Below are 17,530 nucleotides of genomic sequence, written 5' to 3'. Positions count from 1 at the left end.
TATAAGTGTCATTGATTGATTGATTGATTGTCAATTATTGTTTATCCAAAGTGACTCAGATTTTGAACATTTGTTATGACCCGCCCACTAGTGAAAATTTGCCTACTTTTCTCCTCACAGTGTTTCAATTATTAGGCAATTTAGCCACCAAAACTACTACAAATGAAACATGGATGCACTGAGAATAGACAGTACACAAACATGCTGGTTAATCCTTTACCAGAACAACACTCAATACATGCAAGCAATTCCTATTTGACCAGCTTGGTTATGAGGACCAATTTTGGGAATTTTTATTCAACAATGCATTCCAAAAGTTATTTGAAACATGCACATTTGCTATCATTAATGCTCCAAACTTAAAAATCACAGGAATCTTTGAGTAAAATGTGTTTTTTCTATCAGTTATTGTTGACTGGATGCTGAGAAGATCTATTGAATTCCCTTCATGATTGCTCGAGTAAAGGGTGACACTGCCCAATAGCCACAACTCCACCAGCATAGAATAATATACATAAAATGTTTTGGATGTTACCTTTAGAGAGTCACATTTAGGAAGAAAAAACACAAAGGGGAACAAAAACCTATTTGGTAGTCTTGTAGCTTTAGATTGTAGATGACACGTAATACTAAAATAATTAGCATGCACCATCTGTTATTCAGCGCCAAGATACCTATGGGTGAATGTGCCCTTTACAAATACACATTGTGGGACTTGGCCCTTTTTGGATAAAGTTCCCTAAACTTTTTTCTTTTCCCCTAGACCTTTTTTCTGACATGTGTTGGCAACTTAGATAGTCCAGACACTTTGCCACTGCTAAACAGTGTCAAAGTGGAAGTATTCCCTGTGTAAAGTGTAATGGCGAATGGTTGTCCATTATTGGTATGTTTGCTTTACTAGTAAAGTCCCTGGTGAAGTGCACTATGTGTGCCAGGGCTAGTAATGCAAATGCTACTGGTGGGCCTGCAGCACTTATTGTACCACCCACTCAAGTAGCCTTGGAAAGGGAAATCTGGCCTGCCATTGCAGGGCCTGCGTGCAGTTTCCTAAACTGCCATGTTGTTCTGGTAAGTGCACATACTTACCAGACTCTGCCCTTCCCTTTCAATACACATCAGGCACCCCTTTGGTAGGTCTAGGGTACCCCCTGGACAGGGTGCAGTGCATGTGAAAGGAGGGACATGTACCACTGTGTGTGCCATGTCCTGGCAGTGAAATAATCTCCATTTCGTTTTCACTGCTAAAAGGCCATCTTGCCCATTAGAATAGAATTGGGAGGCTGTGTAATATGTTTCCGAGCCTATCTCCCCAAAGGCTTAATATGGAAAGTTGAAGTTTAGTATGTCTGAACTCACCCTGCAATAACACATCTTTTTATGAAGATGGTTTTTGCATTGTGTGTTTGTAAGCCACTCTTTTAGAAGTGGCTGGGTTTTTGTGCTTCAAACATTTCTGTGTGTTTCTGCCTGGATGTGGATTGACTGGCTGGATTGGAAAGCAATAGGATCTGGAGAATGTCTTGACCCAGGGGAGGAGGTGAGACAACACAGGCTGACCTGCATCTGGTGTGTAGGAGGAGGAGTAGGCATAGAGGTGAAGAGGCCTGGGCTGGTGCTATAAAACAATTATCCCATATCCTGCTGAGTGATTGAGAATCCAGACCCCCACTAATCAAAGGGAGAAGGTGTCACTGGTTGGGAGGCACCAGGAACTGGTCTGAGCAGGGGTCAGTGCCCCCGTAACACAAAGACTTCAAAGCCATTGAGGGGTATAACTATGCGAGCTGAAGCCCCTGAACTTTGGAGAATGGCTTGATCAAGTATGAACAGGGCTGGAGCTACTTCATGGATCAAGAGGAACCTTTTCCAAGGAAGAAACAACTGAATAGACTGCTGGATAGGACTGCTCTTGCTGTGTGATCTGGGGCTGGCCTGCAGTTTGCTGTTTTAACAAAGAAAAGGCTATAGGGACTTTGCTGTGTGCTGTGTCCCTCTGCTTGAAAGACTTTCCTGTGTGCTGTGTCCTGAAGTAACTATCCCCAAGGGCCAGAGGTGAGCTGGCTCCCTGTTTGGAAGCACAGGAACACCAACGTTTACAGAGAAGACTCAGATACGCTGTGGGTGCGTGTGCTCTGTCTAGCCTGAAACCTTCGCAAGTTATGCCCTGCGATCGTGGGCACCGGGAGTTCCAAACGAGACCCAGAGATGTGTTGTGCATGTGCTCTGTCTAGCCTGAGTCCCTTGAGAGGATTGTCCTGTGAACGTGTGAACCGAGGAGCCAAGTGACGTTGTGTGCATCTGCGTGGGGGCAGCCTGAGACTTTCGTGTGGATTGGCCCGTGATCGTGCACACCAGAAGAGCGAGTGTGCCTTAGCGACGCTGTATGCTTGTGCTGTTCGCAGCCTGAAACCCTCGCTGGAGGTGCCCTGTGATTGGGGGCAGTGGAAGATAAAGTGTGTCTCAAGCGATGCTGTGTGCGTGTACCTTCTATTGCAAGAGGTGCCCTGTGATCGGGGGCACCTGAGGATAAAGTGTGTCTCAGTGACGCGGAGTGCGTGTGTCATGCGTAGCCTGAGAACCCTCATGAGGAGTTGTCTGGTTAACGGGCACATGGAGTTCCCGTGAGTCTTAGTGACCCTGAATGCGGGTGTGGTGTGCAGCCTGGGATCTTCCCATTTCCCAGAAAGTCAGAGATTTCATTGGAGGCCCAAGTGGCTGGACGAGGAGAGGAGAGTGGGTTCGCGATCCCCAGGTAACGTGGGTCGACTCCTGGGGCGGGGCACGGGCTTGGAGGGAGACTCTCTCAGCCTCTCTCTCTGTTCTGCAGAGCGAGCCTCTGCTTCGGCTCGGATTGAGGCCTGTTTGCCAAGGGAGTGGCAGCACCGGGGCCTGAGTGCGAAGCTGCATTTACTGAGTTCTATCTTACCCGTTTGGTGGGGCAACTGTGGCTGGAGACTAACCGCAAGCCAGCACGAGTAGCGGAGAGACCACCGGAGGCACCGTGAATGGTGCTGGAATAACTTACGTATTGCATTACTTCTGCGTAGCGGAGTATCTGATGATTGTATAACGCATTGCTTTATTTCTGCACAACGGACTGCCTGTTTTGTCGTATTGCCCATTGTATCTGTTTGCCTAACGAACTGCCTGATAGGTGTGCTACGCATTGCACTAGGTTTTCATAACGAACTGCCTGATAGAGTAGTTACGCCTTGTCTGAATCCTGCATCACGATCTGCAGGATTGTCGTAGCACGCATTGCATTAGTGTTGCATACCGAACTGCCAGATATATGTGTTCCACATTGCATTAGTTTCTAATAACCCATTGCCTGATAACTGTATTACATGTTGCATTGCTTTTTCCCACCTGAGTACCTGAAGGGGGACCGTACGCATTGCATTACGGGGGCATAACAGTGTACCACGTTGTTGCTTTACGTATTGCATTACAGTGACAGTACAAATCGCCAGATAACCATATTACGATCTGCTTTATTCTTATGTTGTGAAGTACCTGACTGTTGCGCATCGAACTGCATATTACGACATTAGGATTAGGTAGGATTGTTTAGTTTAGCTCAATAGTAACAGGACAGGGGGAACATTACCCCGACACATATGTTGGTTTAGTATTGTGTGGTCGCATCGTATATCGTTTTAGAAACATATACTTGTTTTCTATGAAACTCGTGTGGAGTCTATTTGTGGTGTCATCATTGGATTTCTGTGAGCGTAATTGCAAATACTTTACACATTAAGCCTTGAAGATAAGCCTGGCTGCTCATGCCAAGCTACCAAGGGGGTAGAGCAGGGGCTAGATCTGGAGGTGACCTGTCTTTTCCCTAATGTTGGGGCTCAATGGTTCCTGCTTGGCCTGCGGTACCTACCTCAGCCAACCAGGGATCTTGGGGATTCTAACACACGTTATGTTATGTTATGGATGCTTAACTATGCACTGAGCATGACATCCAGCAACATATTGCCTGGAAACATGAGACACACTCCTTATTCTACTTTTCGTTTGTAAATTCTGGACTCTGGTAAGTTATGTTCTTGGTCATGGTTTATGTCACTCTTGCAACAGTAGGTCCTCCTTTTGAGGCTATGGGCTTTTCTGGGTGCCATTAAAAGAAAGAATGAGCTCAAAAGAGATCATGAACTGAAGAAGCATTCCCCCAAGAACTCTCATTAGCATGATAATTGTTCAGTGGTTCAGAAGTTGACGACAGCCTTAAAAACCTCCAAGCATCACAAACTCCTGGTACCAGACCTGAGGTCAATTGAGATCATTAATAGACAGAATCAAACTTCCAAGTACAAGGCACTTTCAGCAGAAAAGCAAGATGGCAGATCTAATGAGTTATCCCAAATGGATGAAAAATCATTACTACAATTCAATTAGCATTGTGTGGACCGGAAGATAAGGTAAAGGCAGCCAAACATCTACATAAGCATACATTCAAAGAATGTGTTCTCATTTATCAGAATTCGTTTTTTTATCTTGACCTTGGAATGATGCGAAATTTCAGAAACAATTTTGAATGCTTCTGTAAGAGTAGCAACTGGAACCAACGAGTCAACATAGGGAGGAGATGGTGAAATCCTTGAATACAAAAGTAAGGGGAAACCTTGGTAGCACTATGGGTCGCATTAACCTAAGAAAATTCCACTATCTGCAAACAAGAAACCGCTTTTCTTGAGTTGCAGGATGTAGCCCCATAGATACTGTCCAGAATGTTGATTAGTTTGTTTCGTTTGTCTATTTGACTGGGTATGAAAATCAAAAATGCTTTACATCAGACTCTCCCAAAAATCTAAGAAGACAAAGTACTTCTGTCACATATGATAGTATAAGGCAATCCATGAAGACGAAAAATATCCGTCAAAACATTGAGCCATTTATTCAGCTGTTAGCACCTTGGACAGAAGACAAGAGTTGGCTGACCACTCTGAAAAAGTGTCTACTGTAACTATAAGCACATCGTGTCCTTCTGAAAGCTGAAGATCCTTTATAAAAGTTGGAGAAGTAGTATGCCAAATGTTCAGGCATAATTAAGTGCAGCAAAATTATGCAAGATTAAGTAGGAGTATGCAAGGAGCGTACCCCAGTATTTAGAGTTATTTTCTCAGTGCAAAATGCATCCTTGCAATCAAAATGGATCAGAGGATGCATTTTGCTCTATGAATATAGCACTAACTGAAACAGAAACTGATCTCGTCCAAACACACATTCAGAAGGAATTACAGTCTGTAACTGATGACTAAGGATACTAATGGGATAGAGCATCCTCCAATACATAAGTTAAAACATGAAAAAAGGCCCATCTATCTTTAACACTTTCTGCACTGAAGATTTTGCTTACTCTACAACAGGGGTAACCAACCTTTTCTGTAACACTAGATCTTACCTTCAATGAAAATCATCCCAAGCTACTCATACTGGTGATGTAAAAGTGAACACCTCATCCAAGCGTGTCAGCACTGATCACATCAGTGCATTAGGCAGGGTTTGCAGCAAAAATGTCAAAAAAGGCTTTGACAATTTTAACTGAAATATTACATGGGTCAAACATACAAACCGTAGCTGCAATCACCTGGCACCAAGGTATAAATATGAGTAATAAATCTCTCAAGCTCAAATAATAGCTTTAAACACATTTTAAAAATTCAACTATTTTTCGACAGACATCAGCTTATGAGTTGTTAAAATACACATATTTGCATCTTGAATACATGCTTTTTAATTTTGGTATACATATAGTAATTAAAAAAAGCAAAAACTTTGATAGTCATAGGCTGGGCTGCACACAGAAGAGCTACTCACAGGTAGCTGGTGAGCTACTGGTAGCTCACGAGCTACTTGGAGACAACTGCTCTATAAATTCCGATGATCACTTCAGATTTCAAATGTTTTTTCAGTGGCCATCAAAAAAAAATCCATTCAGTGTAGGCCATCTTCATTCCTTAAAATTCTCTTTTAGGTACTGAAGAGGTCTGCTCAGACTCAAACCATAGAATAACTGACAGATAGGGTGTTCTTGTCCATCATCTTCTTGCTCTTTTTAAATTTTTTAAATAACTGCCCTACTGCTTGAACTATAGGCATGACATAAGATCGGTGCTTCAAAAAACACCTGTTTGAGTGTATTGAAAACTTTTTCAATAGATTGGCCCAGTAAAAAGTGCTGTTCATATTTTCCTTTTCACGTGAGTCAAGTCACTGGCTGTCTCTGCAGATTTCTTCATAAATTGCATATAAAAGCTTGTAACTCTAAAAAAAACTCTGAGTCTCTTAAACTTAAGTGTGCAAAGGGCAATCTTAATTAGTTGGATCCACTGAGAGGCCATAACCGTTCATTCAAATTCCAAGATGCTATACATCTTCCTTCTCAAATTCAGTAAGTATGGCACCATGGAGCCCTTGCCTTGGCTTCCGTGCTCTTTCTGTGACTTGTTCTGCTACTGATATTGTGACACACTAGGACAGTGGACAGTGCACATAAGACCAGGGAAGAGGCAGTAAAACAACCTGGTTTGGGCCACATCATTTGCTATAATTCTAGTGATGGACTCCTTTCCCTTGCAGACTTCTACAGAAAATAAGTGAAACTATATACGACATGACTGTCAAGTCAAACTCCCAATAGCTTTCATATGGTCTGATCCAATATGTGAATGAACAGTCATGGATGAGGGGGCTGACCAGCTGTCCCACTCTTACTATTGTATTATATATTCATTTAATAATTTCTGACAAACAGTTGAAGTTGTCTCAGCCAGTCCTAATAAACTTCTGTGTGCAATCATTGTTGTGACACCCTGAATCTTTGTGAACAATCAACGTTAATATTTACTATGTGTGACTAATTAAGATGGAGAGGAATTAGTTTCTGCCAAAGGATTCATTGTTCATATCCAAAGCTCAAGACAAAGAGTTTGGATGGCTGACTAATTATAATGCAGAGTAATTACATTTTGCAAAACAATTAATTGTTTATGTGGAAACATGGAGCCTTTTATATGAAAAAAAAGGAATTAAAAGGACCTTGCTGTTTTTGAAGAGCACCTGCTTTGTGATCCAATTCTTGTTTTGCTCTGCCAAGATGATCAAATCCATTGCAGTGCAAAACAGCTATTCAGTTGGATTCACAACAACCTAGTTTGATGCAGACTACTACTATCCTTTGGTGAAATAGCTCCTTTCACAGAGCATTTCCTTCTAGTAGCTGCTGTTATCCCCCTTTGCTGCTGTTGACCCCGAGGTCAGGAGTTCGAGGCCCTCCTCCACCCGCAGGCTCCTTCCTGCGCCTCATTCTTGGTGGTCCTGTTGTAGAGCATCACTTCTCTGCTGCTTTACTGTGTCTCTTTCTGCTTTTTCTATCTCTCTCTCTCTGCTTTTCTCTCTCTCTTCCCTTCTATTCTGCCTCTGCCTTTGTTTTTGTTCCTTTTTCCTCCTGTTTTCTCACTCGTCGCCCCTATCGCTGCAATCCCCCGCAGCCCTGCCCCCTCCAGTGTCCTTTCCCACTCCCTCATTTTCCTGCATCCCAGCTGTTCATACCCCCGCAGCACTACTTAATGGTGGCTGCTGCTCTTGTCCGTGCCTGGACTTCACCTGGACTGTGCCCACAACCAGGGACCCTGGTTCTTGGACACTCCACTGCTACAACACCAGCACCCTCCTGGCCCTCAACACTGGACGCCATGTTGCCTGCGATCTAGTGTCACCGAAAAAGACCCATAGACCCTTCACCTGCCGGAACTGCAACTGCACCTCAACCCATGCCAACACGCCACCCAACCGGCTCATCTGCACCCTCCTCAATGTGCGATCCCTCCACAAACACGCCAGAGAAATATTGAACCTCCTCAATGTGACCTCTCCTGACATCGCTTTTTTCATGGAAACCTGGACTATCCCCGACTCCAGATAGGACATCTCCATCACCATCTCCAGTTACAACATCACCCCCAAGGACCGCCTGACCGCTCAGGAGGAGGCATCGCCATTGTCCACAAGAACACCCTCCAACTGACCACGCACTTTAATGACCCAGCGATGACCATGAACACCTGCACTCCCACTTTCAGATTCAGACCAACCCCAACACCACCCTCCGTGGCCCCCTTGTCTACAGGCCCACCGGCCCCCAACCGCTCTTCACAGACACCATCTGCAGTCCAGGCTCTAGCATCCACCAACTTCATTCTACACAGAGACCGCAACTTCTACATGGATAACCCCAGCGACCAGTACACCGCCTCCCTACTGGAGAACCTCGCCAACATCAGACTCAAGCAGCTAGTCACCACACAGACTCACACAGTCAACCCTGTCTCTTCCACCAGCGGGAACATCAGCTGCAGCCACACCACTGAACTCTCCTGGACCAACCACCACTGCGTGCATCTCGCCTTTGCTGCGCCCACCATACACTACCACCCTCAATGCCACCCATTGCAGCTGGAACAAATCCACAAAGAAGTTCTCATTGACTCCCACAGCCCTCCGTCTACACCAACAGACACCAATACTGCAGCACACACCTAAACAAATGGATCTCCAACTGCGCTGATAACCTGTCACCCCTCAAGGAAAGACCAGGCAAGCAAAACTCCAAGAAAGCCAGCCGGTTCATTCCTGCTCCCCACAAGTCCAGACACACCTGCAGACGACTTGAGATGGGATGGTGTAACAGGACCCCAGAAACCTATGCTACCTTCAAATCTGCAATCAACGCACACCACCACCTCCTCAAAACCACAAAGAAAGCGGAACCTCCAAAACAGAATCAGTGCCAACGCACACAACAGCAAAGAACTCTTCACCATTGTCAAGGAGTTCGCCAGGCCCAATTGCAAGACAACAGACGTCCCGCCCTCCCAAGACCTCTGCAACAAATTCGGCACATTCTTCCACCACAAGATTAGACAGATCTACGACAGCTTTAACACCAGAGACCCTACAACTGATCCTGACACCACCGCATGCAAACACGCAGCACCCCAACAGACCTTGCTCTGCTGGAACCCGCTCACAACATAGGTCACATTCAAGACCATGAACAGCATCCACTCAGGAGTCCCGTCGTATCCCTGCCCATACCATATCTTCCAAAAAACAGCCACTATATCGCCCCCAGCTTCGCTTCATCATCAACTGCTCCATCAAAACCGCCCCCTTTCCTGATGACTGGAAACATGCTGAGATCAACCCCCTGCTGAAGAAGCTGTCCTCAGACCCGACAGATCTCAAGAACTTCAGACCTATCTCCCTCCTCCCCTTCCCAGCCAAGGTAATTGAGAAGGCCATCAACGCCCAACTCTCCGCGTTCATGGAAGTGAACTATATCCGGGACACTTCCCAATCGGACTTCCGAAGCAACCACAGCACTGAGACCGCAGCCTCACCAGTACCAATGACATCCACTCCCTCCTTGACGGGGGCAAGACCGCTGCCCTCATCCTACTGGACCTCTTGGCCGTCTTCAACACTGTCTCCCACCGCACCCTAATCACGAAACTCCACAATGCCGGCATCCGCAACAAGGCACTGGACTGGAACCACTCCTTCCCCACCGGCCGCACTCAATGAGTTAAACTACCCCCGTTCCTCTCAGAACCTACAGGGATCAGCTGCAGAATGTCCCAGGGTTCCTCCCTGAGCCCCACCCTCATCAACATTTACATGGCCCCACTCGCAGCCATTGTCAGAAGCCACGGACTCAAGGTTGTCTTCAGATGATCATCTCTCTCACTAATGAATCCACAACTGCCAGAACCAACTTCCACAGTGGAATGAAGGCCTTTGCTACCTGGATGAAAGACAGTTGCCTCAAGCTCAACTCACACAAGACAGAAGTACTCATCCTGGGACCCACCCCTTCAGCCTGGAACGACTCTTGGTGGCCAAAGTTTACAACACTTGGCATACTGTGAATGAATATGGGGAAAGCATGGAGATGTTGTCTGAATTGCTGTGTGTTTCCTGATGCCAACATGTGACAGGAGACATCTGTTACATCGCGGTCTTTACACCACAATACGTTCACAACGCAGGTATTACAACGCAAGTCGTTACAACGACTTGCACTGGATGGCGCTATACACTAAGGAATAGTATGATTTACTATTCCAACACATTCCCTACTGTTACATAGGCTGGAGTTGGAATGGTAAATCATACTATTCCTAAGTCCAGCACCCACAGGGCAAGTCTTTGTAACGCGTATCACGGTATGAAGACCGCAATGTAAAGTCATATATTCATATGTGACATCTACAAAGAGGATGATGTCCATCACTGAGAGCTTCAACATCGTAAATGGATACCACCACCTTCGAGGTGCCACTATTCACTCAATAATTTCCAACTTCCATTGCTCCCACAAAGCATTGGTATATATCTATAGAATTTGCAAGGAATGGGTTCTTCAATTCACAGACCTTCTTGCTTGTGGATCACAGGAGTTACAAATGTAGCATAGCAATTTACAAATCCATTTGTGAATAACTATGTCTCTCTAGTACACTGAGAATTAGATTTTTGTATTCACATTGCCTGTAATTTCGCACCCACGTTTTCTGAGTGTAAAAACAAATCATATAACAGATCCTTGTGCTCCTATTGTGAGGGTGTACTTTTTTCTCTTCCTCATACACTGGTGCCATTTGATTTAACATCTGGATAGGCCTATGTTTTTAGTTTATGTATGCATTTGGGTTCACACATGCCTTTAATACTGTGCGAAGTATGTTAGCAAATGCTAGCCAGCTATCTTTCTTATTTTTAATGTTGAAATGGTTGTGATAAAATGGATCCCTTTCATAATAGTTAAGCCTTGCAATCTTAATTAAAGGGTTGATTTTTCAGGCATTGTCTGGATTGATTTTTTATTGTGTCTTCATGATTTTATAACTGCCCATAACATGCAATAGCAACTAATAAGCCTTTAGCCTACAACAGATGCTCCTCATATCTATGTTCAGACTGTAGGTGAAGTCTCTGCCAATGTTCTTTCTGCTGTATGTGGAAGATTCACTAAATGTCCATACAATGCAGAAAGGAAAGTTGATGTTTTGCATTATGTGAACAGGATAGATCTGAACAGTGCCCTATTTGCAAAGATATGACATAGTTTTATTCTCATCCTGTGCATGTGCACCTGCAGCTGCCTAGCTCTAACAGGTGCTCCTCTGCATTGCATCACAAGAGTTCCTGGGTTGTGTCAGGATTGTTTTTGTGCAGGAAGCGGTGCACTCCTGCACAAAAACGATCATCCTCAGAGGCATATTTCTCTTTCTATGTGCCAGGAAATGAAGTACACATGGAAAGAAGCAGTAACAAGGAGAGATGTACATATTTCTTCTTGTGATACCTCTCTTGGGTAGGGGCACCATTTAAGCACAAACTCCGGTTTACTACCTTTAGTAAATCTGTGTTTGTACCAAAATACATGGGTATATGCAGCGGAATAACCATACTCCACCCAAGAAGTGCCTACCCGATGTGGTGTACCACAAGCAGCTCAAGATATCATTTTTTTTTACAATGCCACACAAGATGATTGTTGGATCTGGCTCTCTCGGCAGGGTCACCCCCAAACTTTTTGCCTTTTTCCCTCCACTTTTTGCTGAATTTGTTTCTGTTAGCCTTAAGACTCACTTACCACTGCTAACCAGTGCTAAAGTGCTTGTGCTCACTCCCTGTGAACATAGTTACACTGGCTTACTTTAAACTGGCATATTTAATGTACTTGTAAGTCTGTTGTTGAGTAGTATACCATATACCCGGCGCCTGTAAATTAAATGCTACTAGTGAGACTCCAGCACTTATTGTCCACCCACTTCAGTAGCATCTTAAAACATGTCCCACATCTTCCACGGCAGCCTGAATTCAGTCCTAGACTGCCATGTCAACTTGGCATTTAAACCCCCTTGCCAAGACTTAAACTCCCCTTTTATTACATAAGGTGGGCCGCCTGGGGACCTCTTCCCATTTGTGAGTGGTTTATCACCCTTCTGTGTCAACAATGTCAAAGCTAACACAGTAAATATGCGGGAACAGGGGAAACAAAACAAGGAAAGGGAGAAAGGAAAACAACTTGGCATCAACACGCATCGGATATGGATATTCTTGTTGGAAGGTCCTCATGTGATTCCTGTAGTAAAAATAAGGTTATATGTATTACAAAAAGCATGTAGAATGAAAATAATACTGAGGTCCAATTTATAATGCCATTGGATAACTACCTGGAGAATTTCCACTTCCAGTAGGTTATATCGATATTTAACAACAGGGTCACTGGCATATATATCTATATGGAAGAGATATGAAATTATAAGGAAACATTTAGGACAACATGACAAAGTAATCAAAAAGAGGTATAATTATAACCAACCTTAAAGAGGTTCAGCATAGAATCTAAATAGCCCCCAACCTATTCATATCCAATAGAATTAGTAGAAAAACAGAAAACATTATCTCCCAGAAAGGATAATAAATAATACAAAAGCATACCCAAATGTGTAGGGCTAGTTACTAAGAATATAATGAAGCCCTTTTAATCTCAGGAGACTAATATTCTCTATCTTTCTTATTTATAGCCATCAAGCAATGCCAGCAAGCAAGCAGAATCTCCATGACCCAAGGAGACTATCTCAGATAAGAACCATGTATAAATTGTGCAATAGTAAATTAAATGTTACCACATAGAAGAATGTTGATTCTTTGTGAGCAATTTCTTTGTGTGTCTTCTTTGTAGGAAATAACTGAATGCCCCCTCCCGGCATCAAGCGAACTGCCGTAGTCTGGAAAGGTTATGAAGACCTTTTTGGCGTTGGTTAAACAACCGTAATATGGGAAACGCAGAAGGCCCCCACGGCATCGGGAAACATCAGTGAAGGAAACAAGGATTGGAGGTCCCCTCAGCATTGGGAAACGCCAGCAGCGCAGAACAAAGATTCAAGTCCCCCATGACATCAGGAACAACAGCGGGGCAAAAACAAGGATTCCGGTGAGAGGATTCCAATGGCCGTCAGAGCTACCCGGATGAACTCAGGTGAGTGAAGAAAGGCAGGACAGAAGACAAGTACGTGTCAGCTATAACGTGAAGCGCTCTTCTGTCCTGCTAATCCCCTTTTCTTTCTGGCTTGCTCCGCCCCCACACACATGTGATCAGAGCAAACCAGAAGGTTAGTATCTGTTTGTCCAATGCAGTTGAGATCTAGCTGTAGAAGGTGTGTATGCCTTTTGCCTACATGTTTATTGGGGGGTTTTTCAAGGTGATTGTTGAGTTGCTGGATGTCAAGTTTTTTTCATAATCTCTATGAGAGCTTGTTGTTGGTGTTTTTTGCTGTCTTTGAAGTGTATTTATTGATAGGTGTGTGTGATCTTGAAGGTGATGATGTTACCACTCCAGCTTACATTGGAGTTGTCTGTTACAGCAGCTTACCCTAGGGGTGAGAATATGACATATAGGGGGTGTCCTGTACAGTGAGGTTGGCCAGTAATGATTTGTTGTACTTTGAATGCTTAAAGGTTAGTTCTGATAGCTGTGGTTGTTGTTAGATTATTTTTGTCAAACCATATGTTGAGGTCTCCTAGAATGTACAGATTCGGGTGGTCTAGATGGGTTTTGGTTACTGTATTAAGTAGAATATCTTTAAAGTTACCATTGCTGTGTGATGGTCCATATATTACGAGGAAGGAATAGGTAATAGTTGGAGTTGGCTGACATGTTATTATCAAGGATTCATCTAATCCATTGTGAGATTTTCAATGATTGCTATTTGTAGTGTTTTTTACAGATGACAGCTAGGCCACCTCCAAATTGACAATATGAATTATGTTAATGATGTGAAAATCAGGAGACGGCTTCATGGCATGTGGGTGCAGAATCTTCACTGAGCCATGTTTCTGTAATGAAGGTGAGTTCTGGTGTTGTTTCTGAGAGTAGCTCAAAGACGTTACAATTATTTTTGGTCATTGATCTCGCCTTGAAGAGTAGGCATTTTAGTTGTTCTAATTCTTTCATATTCATGTACTGTCCTAAGGGGGGAGACAGAGGGGAATAGGGTATTTTGATGTTGCTGGTTTGGTTAGAGAAATCTGGGCTCTTAAATGTGTGTGTGTAAGATTTATGTGGTGGGTCATGAGGTAACTTCACTATTGTCTTGTGATTTGTATAGAGAGTGGGAGGTTGTGATGGGAGGGTACAATAAGGGAATCTTGTGATTTTACCTCAATGCCTTCTCTCGATTTTTAGCTTCATTATGGTCTCATCAGCTGTAGAGTTGGCACTTGATATTTGAATTTACAAATTTAAAACTGATAAGGGGACACTTATTTTATGAAATTGGGCTTGATTCAATGCCATCTGGGAAGGGAAAGTGAGTGTCCTATGTTTCTTTGTGTAAGGCAATTAGCAAGTGTGTCTTCTTCTTCCACCCAGTGACCATTAAAGCCAATCACATTAAGGGCATCATTACCATGCACAGCGATCAGACCGCCTGATGCTATTGCGGCAGTCTGGAGACCGCCTGATGAGCATGCAGTGATCTGGCTGTCATATTAGGATATGACCACTGGCTGCTGGTAGGAAAGTCATCGGTCCCACTGCGGCGGCATGGCTTTACAGCCATAATAGGATATGACCAGTGGGCTGGTGGTAGGAAAGTCATCGGTCCCACCGTGGTGGCATGTCTCAGCCATTTACATGGACTGCAGCAGATGCAGCCACGCTGCAGTGCCTGATGCACGTCCATGCACCACGCCGTGCATGGCACACGGTGCACAAAGTTGAGTGGGGACACTGCATGTGCCCCACGGCCACTTTTAAGTCACCTACAATGGCAGGGGGCCCTTTTTTGTGACCCCCGTATCCCTTTCCAACAACATTTTCATGGCAGAGTTCCCTCCGTGAAAAGGCTGTTGGAAAGGGATATCATAATCCCAACAGCGGTGCCTGCCGCAGCACCCCTTCCATAGTAGAATGCTGCTCCAACTGCTGCAACATCGGTATCTATGATCCTAGCAGAGTTTGCAGTGTTGCATCTGACAGATTAGGGTCTAAACGCCAGTATCATAGTACAGCAGTCAGACTGAAGAGATGTTGGCGTTCTGACCACCACCAATGGCCTTTCAGTGATCCAACCGCCCGACATCCTAATCAGGGGCTTAGTCTCTGGGTAAGAATGACCCTATCAAATAAAAGTGTTAAAGCAGAAGCAGGTCAGAGCCCTGAATCAGTTTTCTTTCCATAATAAAGACTGGTTTACCTCATACCCTTCCACTGGAAAACAGACTTCATTATAGGGCTGTAAGCACGAGAAGAGAGCACATTTAGGGGCTCATTACGATGGCGGATGGACATAGTTTCAGGTTTGGGATGGCCGCCCATCAGGCGGCCTCCCCACAATCCAAATTATGATGTGACTGCCACCAAGGCAGTCGCATCACCTACATTTTGCATTGTGGCGGGGATGAACTCAACAGCCCCCGCCACAATGCAGAAATAAAGGCACTTGCATATCCTTGCACTACGTGGCAGGCACCATGCGGTGCCTGCCACATGGTGCAGGGATATGTATGGGGGCACCATAGATGCGCCCCAGTGCCCTTGACCCAGTCCCAGGGATCAAGGGGGACCTGCTATGGGCCCCCAAATCAATTTCCGACATTCATTTTGCTGCGGTTTGTTCGCCGCAAAACAAATGGATGAAAGGGATATCCTAATCCCTACGGCAGTGCCTGCAAGGCACCGCCGCAATGTTGGGCTATGTTTTAGTTCCAGCAGGTGGTCGGAAAAGGGCCGCCTGTCAGAACCGTGGTGGACGGTCCTTATGTCCGCAACGCAGACCCAACGATTCCCCCCGCCATCATAATAAGGCAGGTGGAAAACAGCAGTATGATGGCGGAATTCATGCCACTGGCGGGCTGTGAGTGGCGGGCCTTCCGCCATCGTAATGAGCCCCTTAGTGTAGCACCTTTGGGCCCCTGTGCCACTCTACCTGTTGCACCATTGATAGCCACTCCCCTGGACAGGGGAGTGGAGGTGGTGATGTGGCAATGGAGACATCTGCACTTAGCTGTAACTCACAAAACCATTTCAAGTTAATTTGTGAATGATGCACACACAGCAGGAGGGGTACAGCATACTGCCCCACTTTTCCACTGGTGACACTAAGTAAAGCCAACCCAGCTGTTTAATACAATTTGGAAAAGCAGGCTGCAGTAGAAGCAATGGAGATAACTCCCAGGCAACCTTAATCATTTATAAGCCCATTCAATCCACCCCAAAAATTGACACTTTAGGGGATCTTCAACCATTTTATATAGTTACCATGTTGTGGGAATTTTACCATTCACTTTATGATATAGAGGTGAAAGTGGTATATAGCGGCACAGGAGCAGCAGTCCTTGGAGGCGAGCACCCACTTCTCAGCATGCCTCTTAGGATCTCCACCTACACTAGGATTCTGAAACCCATTTATGGTGGTGCTGTGCTGGTGCGGCACAGTCCAGAACTACAGAGGAAGTAGGAAAAGATAATGTTTCATGCATATATAATCCATACTTAGCATGGCATTAAACAAAGTTTCTTATTGTCTTCCAAAGTAGACTTCATTGCATAAGGGTGCCAGCTCCCACTTTATTTAGATTCAAGACAGTAACGAGGATATACTGAATTTGTCGGTCATTTTAATTTTGACATGATTTCTTGGTTGCAGCCCCAACAGGGAAACCTAGAATTACTCGGAATTGAGTATGGGTGTTACTCTTCCACCAGACTGCTGCTATTTAAATAAGTTTGCTTTAAATAGTTTGGGAGGCTGTTAATGGACCATATGTAATTTTTAATTGCTGCTGAAGTGTGTGAAAAAATAGATGCAAAGAATCTGTAAGCCTGCGAACAGATTTATTTCTATTGGATATTGTAAGGGAATTTGCAATCTGTCTTCTCTGGAAAGGTGAATCATTTTACACGACATATTAATAGGCAATGCAGCTTGAAATGTTTTCAATAGTTGCATCTAATTACAGAGAGTAGGTATAGTAGTTAAAATCCATATCGAAAGGTGAAAACAAACCTTGTTGATATACACATATCACAAGCATGATTGGCTCACCAAAATGTCAAGGGTAGGAGAAGAGACATCGTTCACCCGTGGACACCCAGTAACATCTCAGGCTTGACCATTGCACATGCTTTGCCCTGCCACTGCCTCCTTTTGGCTGCTGAGTTGTTAGGTGTATGTCATGGAGTGAAAACCACAGAAAGTCAACAGGGCTGCTAGAGCAATGTTTACGTTCTGCTCTTGCTTTCATGCTCACAGTTAATCAAAGTAAAAAAGGGCACCCCCAAGGACACTGAGTCTGGCAACCCCAAATCACATCCATGAGTTCAGGATGCTTTCATCGGCTAGGGGAATGTCTCACACGAGTGTCAGGACTTTGAGAGTTGAGTGTCAGCCAAAGTTCAAAGAGTTCTACTACTCACAGTGCAGATCTGGCATCCTCACAGGAAACT

The sequence above is a fragment of the Triturus cristatus genome, chromosome 5_2 (assembly GCF_964204655.1).
Source record: "Triturus cristatus chromosome 5_2, aTriCri1.1, whole genome shotgun sequence".
NCBI lineage: Eukaryota > Metazoa > Chordata > Amphibia > Caudata > Salamandridae > Triturus > Triturus cristatus.
This window is presented reverse-complemented; position numbering follows the sequence as displayed.